Source organism: Taudactylus pleione, unplaced genomic scaffold, assembly GCF_031769625.1.
Source record: "Taudactylus pleione unplaced genomic scaffold, aTauple2 ptg000277l, whole genome shotgun sequence".
NCBI classification, from domain to species: domain Eukaryota; kingdom Metazoa; phylum Chordata; class Amphibia; order Anura; family Myobatrachidae; genus Taudactylus; species Taudactylus pleione.
The window spans coordinates 2,818,727-2,829,014 of NW_028284679.1; the positions used below are offsets into that span (position 1 = coordinate 2,818,727).

Here is a 10,288-nt window from a genome sequence, read left to right on the forward strand (position 1 = left end):
GCAAAAAGCACCCAGCACGGCGCCCCGCTAAAACAGCCTCCGGGCGCCGTCCCCGCCTGCAGGTCACAATGTCCCGCGGGTGGGGAAAACTGCGGTGTAGCGGACACCACCGGTGAATGGATGTTAGGTGCATGCGCCTAGCATCTATTCACACTGCCAGCAGCGCTTGGCGGCAGCCCAGCATGTCCGTAAGTGCCGGGCACACCCCCAAGAGTGACTAAAAGGGGAGGCATCTTCAAGACCCGCCCCCTTTTCTTGGCCATACCCCGTTTTCGGGAGCACGCAGATGTGCCCTTTCACTGGGTCCGGTGCCCTGCCCGGCACAGGACCTAGAGTGAACACTATAAAACCCACATACTTAGGACCTCTGTGCTATGAGGCAGTAATGACAACCATAACCGTGCTATGAGGCAGTAATGAGAACCACAACCCCAACCATACTGTCCTATATAACAATATTACTATCCTTTATTTATTAGGAGCCACAAGAGTTCCGCAGCGCCTTATAAAGTACATAAACAAAGAAGCAAGAACCAGAAAACAGTAACAGTACAAGACAACGCAGGGCATGGTTCATAAACATTGCTGCATCAGTGGTCATATCAAATGAGCAGCAGGGCGTCAGTAACCGAGCGTTACGTGCCGTTGTAGGGAGTTAGGAGCAGATAGTATAAGGGGAGGAAAATCAGATGAGAGCTTACATGCCAAAGGGGGAGGGGCAGACAGACAGGGGTGACACAGATGGGGTAGACAGTGATGAAGGAACATGGAGCAGTGGCTTAGGATGAGAGCAGGATGGCTTTGATAAAGAAGGGGCTATTGAGAGTCTGTTTGAAGTTTTGTAGCGAGTGTGATAGTGAGAGAGTTCCAGAGGTAGGGAGCAGCACGGGCAAAATCATGGGAGGCGGGAGTGGGTGGAAGTAAGGCGGGAGAGCCAGCATACGTGAAATATGGGGGCATTTCAATTGCGATGTGAATAGCACTGGGAAGGGATTCTCTGGGCTATTCAATTGTTTCCCCCCGGCCGGCACTCAGTCAGGAGATGACAGTTATCATGCCTTAAGCCAGGAGTTTAGGTGCGCTAACCAGCATGTTCCGACTTAAGTGCCGGCTACGATGTTGCTAGCGCCACGCTAAGCTGAAAAACAGCATTGCAGCGGGCATTTTAGTCAGATTCCTGCTCGCACCCAGAGTACAAGAAGAAATCCTTCAATCGGGCTAACAACGCAGTATATCGAATAGCTCCGGGAACTCCTTCCTTGGACTATTCAGCATTGCACCGATATGAATAGCCCCCATAGTATTACAGGGTGTAATATAGGGTGTTATATAGCAGTATATGGCATTATCTTGTATTACTGGGTGGTATATAGTATTACGGAATGATATATGGCGATATATAGCAGTATAGGGTGATACATAATAATATAGGGTGCTATATAGAAATATAGGGAGATATTTGGTAATATAGGGGGGCTATATAGCAGTATAGGGAGATATATGGTAATATAGGGTGCTATATAGAAATATAGGGTGACATGGTAGTATAGGGTGATATATAGCAGTATGGGGTGATATATGGTAGTATAGGGTGATATATAGCAGTATAGAATTATATATGGTAATCAAGGATGAAATATAGAAATACAGGGTGACGTATGGTAATACAGGGTGATATATGGTAATACAGGGTGATATATGGTAATACAGGGTGATATATGGTAATACAGGGTGATATATATAGCAGTATGGGGTGATATATAGTAATACAGGGTGACATATGGTAATATAGGGTGATATATAGCAGTACAGGGTGCTATATGGTAATATAGGGTGATATATAGCAGTATGGGGTGATATATAGTAATACAGAGTGATATATAGCAGTATAGAATTATATATAGCAGTATAGGGTGACATATGGTAATATAGGGTGATATATAGCAGTACAGGGTGACATATGGTAATACAGGGTGATATATGGCAGTATAGGGTGATATATGGTAGTACAGGGTGATATATGGTAGTACAGGGTGATATATAGTAATATAGGGTGATATATATAGCAGTATGGGGTGATATATATAGCAGTATGGGGTGATATATAGCAGTATGGGGTGATATATAGCAGTATGGGGTGATATATAGCAGTATGGGGTGATATATAGCAGTATGGGGTGATATATAGCAGTATGGGGTGATATATAGCAGTATGGGGTGATATATAGCAGTATGGGGTGATATATAGCAGTATGGGGTGATATATAGCAGTATCGGGTGATATATAGCAGTATCGGGTGATATATAGCAGTATCGGGTGATATATAGCAGTATAGGGCGATATATAGTAATATAGAGTGATATATAGTAATATAGGGTGATATATAGTAGTACAGGGTGATATATAGCAGTATAGGGTGATATATAGTAATATAGGGTGATATATAGTAATATAGGGTGATATATAGTAATATAGGGTGATATATAGTAATATAGGGTGATATATAGTAATATAGGGTGATATATAGTAATATAGGGTGATATATAGTAATATAGGGTGATATATAGTAATATAGGGTGATATATATAGCAGTATGGGGTGATATATATAGCAGTATGGGGTGATATATATAGCAGTATGGGGTGATATATATAGCAGTATGGGGTGATATATAGCAGTATGGGGTGATATATAGCAGTATGGGGTGATATATAGCAGTATGGGGTGATATATAGCAGTATGGGGTGATATATAGCAGTATGGGGTGATATATAGCAGTATGGGGTGATATATAGCAGTATGGGGTGATATATAGCAGTATGGGGTGATATATAGTAATATAGTGTGATATATAGCAGTATCGGGTGATATATAGCAGTATAGGGCGATATATAGTAATATAGGGCGATATATAGTAATATAGAGCGATATATAGTAATATAGGGTGATATATAGTAATATAGGGTGATATATGGTAGTACAGGGTGATATATAGTAATATAGGGTGATATATAGCAGTATAGGGTGAAATATAGCAGTATAGGGTGAAATATAGCAGTATAGGGTGATATATAGTAATATAGGGTGATATATAGTAATATAGGGTGATATATAGTAATATAGGGTGATATATAGTAATATAGGGTGATATATGGTAGTACAGGGTGATATATGGTAGTACAGGGTGATATATGGTAGTACAGGGTGATATATGGTAGTACAGGGTGATATATAGTAATATAGTGTGATATATAGTAGTATGGGGTGATATATAGTAGTATGGGGTGATATATAGCAGTATAGGGTTGATATATAGTAGTATGGGGTGATATATAGTAATATAGGGTGATATATGGTAGTACAGGGTGATATATAGTAATATAGGGTGATATATGGTAGTACAGGGTGATATATAGTAATATAGGGTGATATATAGTAATATAGGGTGATATATGGTAGTACAGGGTGATATATAGTAATATAGGGTGATATATAGTAGTACGGGGTGATATATAGTAATATAGGGTGATATATGGTAGTACAGGGTGATATATAGTAATATAGGGTGATATATGGTAGTACAGGGTGATATATAGTAATATAGGGTGATATATAGTAATATAGGGTGATATATAGTAATATAGGGTGATATATGGTAGTACAGGGTGATATATAGTAATATAGGGTGATATATAGTAATATAGGGTGATATATAGTAATATAGGGTGATATATGGTAGTACAGGGTGATATATAGTAATATAGGGTGATATATAGTAATATAGGGTGATATATAGTAGTATGGGGTGATATATAGTAGTATGGGGTGATATATGGTAGTACGGGGTGATATATAGTAATATAGGGTGATATATGGTAGTACAGGGTGATATATAGCAGTATAGGGGTGATATATAGTAGTACGGGGTGATATATAGTAATATAGGGTGATATATAGCAGTATAGGGTGATATATAGTAATATAGGGTGATATATAGTAGTATAGGGTGATATATAGTAATATAGGGTGATATATAGTAATATAGGGTGATATATAGTAATATAGGGTGATATATGGTAGTACAGGGTGATATATGGTAGTACAGGGTGATATATGGTAGTACAGGGTGATATATGGTAGTACAGGGTGATATATGGTAGTACAGGGTGATATATGGTAGTACAGGGTGATATATGGTAGTACAGGGTGATATATGGTAGTACGGGGTGATATATAGTAGTATGGGGTGATATATAGTAATATAGGGTGATATATAGCAGTATAGGGTGATATATAGTAATATAGGGTGATATATAGTAATATAGGGTGATATATAGCAGTATGGGGTGATATATAGTAGTATAGGGTGATATATAGTAGTACGGGGTGATATATGGTAGTACGGGGTGATATATAGTAATATAGGGTGATATATGGTAGTACAGGGTGATATATAGCAGTATAGGGGTGATATATAGTAGTATGGGGTGATATATAGTAATATAGGGTGATATATAGTAATATAGGGTGATATATAGCAGTATAGGGTGATATATAGCAGTATGGGGTGATATATAGTAGTATAGGGTGATATATAGTAGTATAGGGTGATATATAGTAGTATGGGGTGATATATAGTAGTATGGGGTGATATATAGTAGTATGGGGTGATATATAGTAGTATGGGGTGATATATAGTAATATAGGGTGATATATAGTAATATAGGGTGATATATAGTAGTATAGGGTGATATATAGTAGTATAGGGTGATATATAGTAGTATAGGGTGATATATAGTAGTATAGGGTGATATATAGTAATATAGGGTGATATATGGTAGTACAGGGTGATATATAGTAATATAGGGTGATATATAGTAATATAGGGTGATATATAGTAATATAGGGTGATATATGGTAGTACAGGGTGATATATAGTAATATAGGGTGATATATAGTAATATAGGGTGATATATAGCAGTACGGGGTGATATATAGTAGTACAGGGTGATATATAGTAGTATGGGGTGATATATAGTAGTATGGGGTGATATATAGCAGTATGGGGTGATATATAGCAGTATAGGGGTGATATATAGTAATATAGGGTGATATATAGCAGTATGGGGTGACATATGGTAATACAGGGTGATATATAGTAGTATGGGGTGATATATAGTAGTATGGGGTGATATATAGTAGTATGGGGTGATATATGGTAGTACAGGATGATATATAGTAATATAGGGTAATATATATAGCAGTATGGGGTGATATATAGTAATATAGGGTGATATATAGTAGTATGGGGTGATATATAGTAGTATGGGGTGATATATAGTAGTATGGGGTGATATATAGCAGTATAGGGGTGATATATAGCAGTATAGGGGTGATATATAGCAGTATAGGGGTGATATATAGCAGTATAGGGGTGATATATAGCAGTATAGGGGTGATATATAGCAGTATAGGGGTGATATATATAGCAGTATAGGGGTGATATATATAGCAGTATGGGGTGATATATAGCAGTATAGGGGTGATATATAGCAGTATAGGGGTGATATATAGCAGTATAGGGGTGATATATAGCAGTATAGGGGTGATATATAGCAGTATAGGGGTGATATATAGCAGTATAGGGGTGATATATAGCAGTATAGGGGTGATATATAGCAGTATAGGGGTGATATATAGCAGTATAGGGGTGATATATAGTAGTATGGGGTGATATATAGTAGTATGGGGTGATATATAGCAGTATAGGGTGATATATAGTAGTATGGGGTGATATATAGCAGTATAGGGGTGATATATAGCAGTATAGGGGTGATATATAGCAGTATAGGGGTGATATATAGCAGTATAGGGGTGATATATAGCAGTATAGGGGTGATATATAGTAGTATGGGGTGATATATAGTAGTATGGGGTGATATATAGTAGTATGGGGTGATATATAGTAATATAGGGTGATATATAGCAGTATAGGGGTGACATATGGTAATACAGGGTGATATATAGTAGTATGGGGTGATATATGGTAGTACAGGGTGATATATAGTAATATAGGGTAATATATATAGCAGTATGGGGTGATATATAGTAATATAGGGTGATATATAGCAGTATAGGGGTGACATATGGTAATACAGGGTGATATATAGTAGTATGGGGTGATATATGGTAGTACAGGGTGATATATAGTAGTATGGGGTGATATATAGCAGTATGGGGTGATATATAGCAGTATAGGGGTGATATATAGCAGTATAGGGGTGATATATAGCAGTATAGGGGTGATATATAGCAGTATAGGGGTGATATATATAGCAGTATGGGGTGATATATAGTAGTATGGGGTGATATATAGTAGTATGGGGTGATATATAGCAGTATAGGGGTGATATATAGCAGTATAGGGGTGATATATAGCAGTATAGGGGTGATATATATAGCAGTATAGGGGTGATATATAGCAGTATAGGGGTGATATATAGCAGTATAGGGGTGATATATAGCAGTATAGGGGTGATATATAGCAGTATAGGGGTGATATATAGCAGTATAGGGGTGATATATATAGCAGTATAGGGGTGATATATATAGCAGTATAGGGGTGATATATATAGCAGTATAGGGGTGATATATATAGCAGTATAGGGGTGATATATATAGCAGTATAGGGGTGATATATATAGCAGTATAGGGGTGATATATATAGCAGTATAGGGGTGATATATATAGCAGTATAGGGGTGATATATAGCAGTATAGGGGTGATATATATAGCAGTATGGGGTGATATATATAGCAGTATGGGGTGATATATAGCAGTATAGGGGTGATATATAGCAGTATAGGGGTGATATATAGCAGTATGGGGTGATATATAGCAGTATAGGGGTGATATATAGCAGTATAGGGGTGATATATAGCAGTATAGGGGTGATATATAGCAGTATAGGGGTGATATATAGCAGTATAGGGGTGATATATAGCAGTATAGGGGTGATATATAGCAGTATAGGGGTGATATATAGCAGTATAGGGGTGATATATAGCAGTATAGGGGTGATATATAGCAGTATAGGGGTGATATATAGCAGTATAGGGGTGATATATAGCAGTATAGGGGTGATATATAGCAGTATAGGGGTGATATATAGCAGTATAGGGGTGATATATAGCAGTATAGGGGTGATATATAGCAGTATAGGGTGATATATAGCAGTATGGGGTGATATATAGCAGTATAGGGGTGATATATAGCAGTATAGGGGTGATATATAGCAGTATAGGGGTGATATATAGCAGTATAGGGGTGATATATAGCAGTATAGGGGTGATATATAGCAGTATAGGGGTGATATATAGCAGTATAGGGGTGATATATAGCAGTATAGGGGTGATATATAGCAGTATAGGGGTGATATATATAGCAGTATAGGGGTGATATATATAGCAGTATAGGGGTGATATATAGCAGTATAGGGGTGATATATATAGCAGTATAGGGGTGATATATAGCAGTATAGGGGTGATATATAGCAGTATAGGGGTGATATATAGCAGTATAGGGGTGATATATAGCAGTATAGGGGTGATATATATAGCAGTATAGGGGTGATATATATAGCAGTATAGGGGTGATATATATAGCAGTATAGGGGTGATATATATAGCAGTATAGGGGTGATATATATAGCAGTATAGGGGTGATATATATAGCAGTATAGGGGTGATATATAGCAGTATAGGGGTGATATATATAGCAGTATAGGGGTGATATATAGCAGTATAGGGGTGATATATAGCAGTATAGGGGTGATATATAGCAGTATGGGGGTGATATATAGCAGTATGGGGGTGATATATAGCAGTATAGGGGTGATATATAGCAGTATAGGGGTGATATATAGCAGTATAGGGGTGATATATAGCAGTATAGGGGTGATATATAGCAGTATAGGGGTGATATATAGCAGTATAGGGGTGATATATAGCAGTATAGGGGTGATATATATAGCAGTATAGGGGTGATATATAGCAGTATAGGGGTGATATATAGCAGTATAGGGGTGATATATAGCAGTATAGGGGTGATATATAGCAGTATAGGGGTGATATATAGCAGTATAGGGGTGATATATAGCAGTATAGGGGTGATATATAGCAGTATAGGGGTGATATATAGCAGTATAGGGGTGATATATAGCAGTATAGGGGTGATATATAGCAGTATAGGGGTGATATATAGCAGTATAGGGGTGATATATAGCAGTATAGGGGTGATATATATAGCAGTATAGGGGTGATATATAGCAGTATAGGGGTGATATATAGCAGTATAGGGGTGATATATAGCAGTATAGGGGTGATATATAGTAGTATGGGGTGATATATATAGCAGTATAGGGGTGATATATAGTAGTATAGGGGTGATATATAGCAGTATAGGGGTGATATATAGCAGTATAGGGGTGATATATAGCAGTATAGGGGTGATATATAGTAGTATGGGGTGATATATAGTAGTATAGGGGTGATATATAGCAGTATAGGGTGATATATAGTAGTATGGGGTGATATATAGCAGTATAGGGGTGATATATAGCAGTATAGGGGTGATATATAGCAGTATAGGGGTGATATATAGTAGTATGGGGTGATATATAGCAGTATAGGGGTGATATATAGCAGTATAGGGGTGATATATAGCAGTATAGGGGTGATATATAGCAGTATAGGGGTGATATATAGCAGTATAGGGGTGATATATAGCAGTATAGGGGTGATATATAGTAGTATGGGGTGATATATAGCAGTATAGGGTGATATATAGCAGTATAGGGGTGATATATAGCAGTATAGGGGTGATATATAGTAGTATGGGGTGATATATAGCAGTATAGGGTGATATATAGCAGTATAGGGGTGATATATATAGCAGTATAGGGGTGATATATAGCAGTATGGGGTGATATATAGCAGTATAGGGGTGATATATATAGCAGTATAGGGGTGATATATAGCAGTATGGGGTGATATATAGCAGTATAGGGGTGATATATAGCAGTATAGGGGTGATATATAGCAGTATAGGGGTGATATATAGCAGTATAGGGGTGATATATAGCAGTATAGGGGTGATATATAGCAGTATAGGGGTGATATATAGCAGTATAGGGGTGATATATAGCAGTATAGGGGTGATATATAGCAGTATAGGGTGATATATAGTAGTATAGGGGTGATATATAGCAGTATAGGGGTGATATATAGCAGTATAGGGGTGATATATAGCAGTATAGGGGTGATATATAGCAGTATAGGGGTGATATATAGCAGTATAGGGGTGATATATAGCAGTATAGGGGTGATATATAGCAGTATAGGGGTGATATATAGCAGTATAGGGGTGATATATAGCAGTATAGGGGTGATATATAGCAGTATAGGGGTGATATATAGCAGTATAGGGGTGATATATAGCAGTATAGGGGTGATATATAGCAGTATAGGGGTGATATATATAGCAGTATGGGGTGATATATAGCAGTATAGGGGTGATATATAGTAGTATGGGGTGATATATAGTAGTATGGGGTGATATATAGCAGTATGGGGTGATATATAGCAGTATAGGGGTGATATATAGCAGTATAGGGGTGATATATAGCAGTATAGGGGTGATATATATAGCAGTATGGGGTGATATATAGCAGTATAGGGGTGATATATAGTAGTATGGGGTGATATATAGTAGTATGGGGTGATATATAGCAGTATGGGGTGATATATAGCAGTATAGGGGTGATATATAGCAGTATAGGGGTGATATATATAGCAGTATGGGGTGATATATAGCAGTATGGGGTGATATATAGCAGTATAGGGGTGATATATAGCAGTATAGGGGTGATATATATAGCAGTATGGGGTGATATATATAGCAGTATAGGGGTGATATATAGCAGTATAGGGGTGATATATAGCAGTATAGGGGTGATATATAGCAGTATAGGGGTGATATATAGCAGTATAGGGGTGATATATATAGCAGTATGGGGTGATATATAAGGTATTACAGGGCGTCTCACCCGCGCTCTCCGCTGTCCCGGGTCAGTGTCTGTCAGACTCTCTGTCAGGTCCCTGTGACGTCACACGGCTCAGGCCCCCTGCCGCGGCCTCCCCGGGCTGCCCTGTGAGCGCCTGTCACCTCCCGCAGCCCTCACGCCCGGTGTTAACCTCCCTGTCAGCCCGGGAAGCTGCATGTGAGGCC

At 38.0% G+C, this 10,288-nt stretch overlaps 1 protein-coding gene across 1 annotated transcript in view; it reads right to left on the bottom strand.

Annotated features, from left to right (window-relative positions):
• HADHB (hydroxyacyl-CoA dehydrogenase trifunctional multienzyme complex subunit beta) overlaps positions 1 to 10,212 on the bottom strand; it is a 67,617-nt gene extending 57,405 nt beyond the window's left edge. The window contains exon 1 of the mRNA XM_088481720.1: positions 10,107 to 10,212. The gene's annotated coding sequence lies outside the window, so the exon portion shown is untranslated. The remainder of the gene's footprint in view (positions 1 to 10,106) is intronic.
• Positions 10,213 to 10,288: the final 76 nt, after the last annotated feature.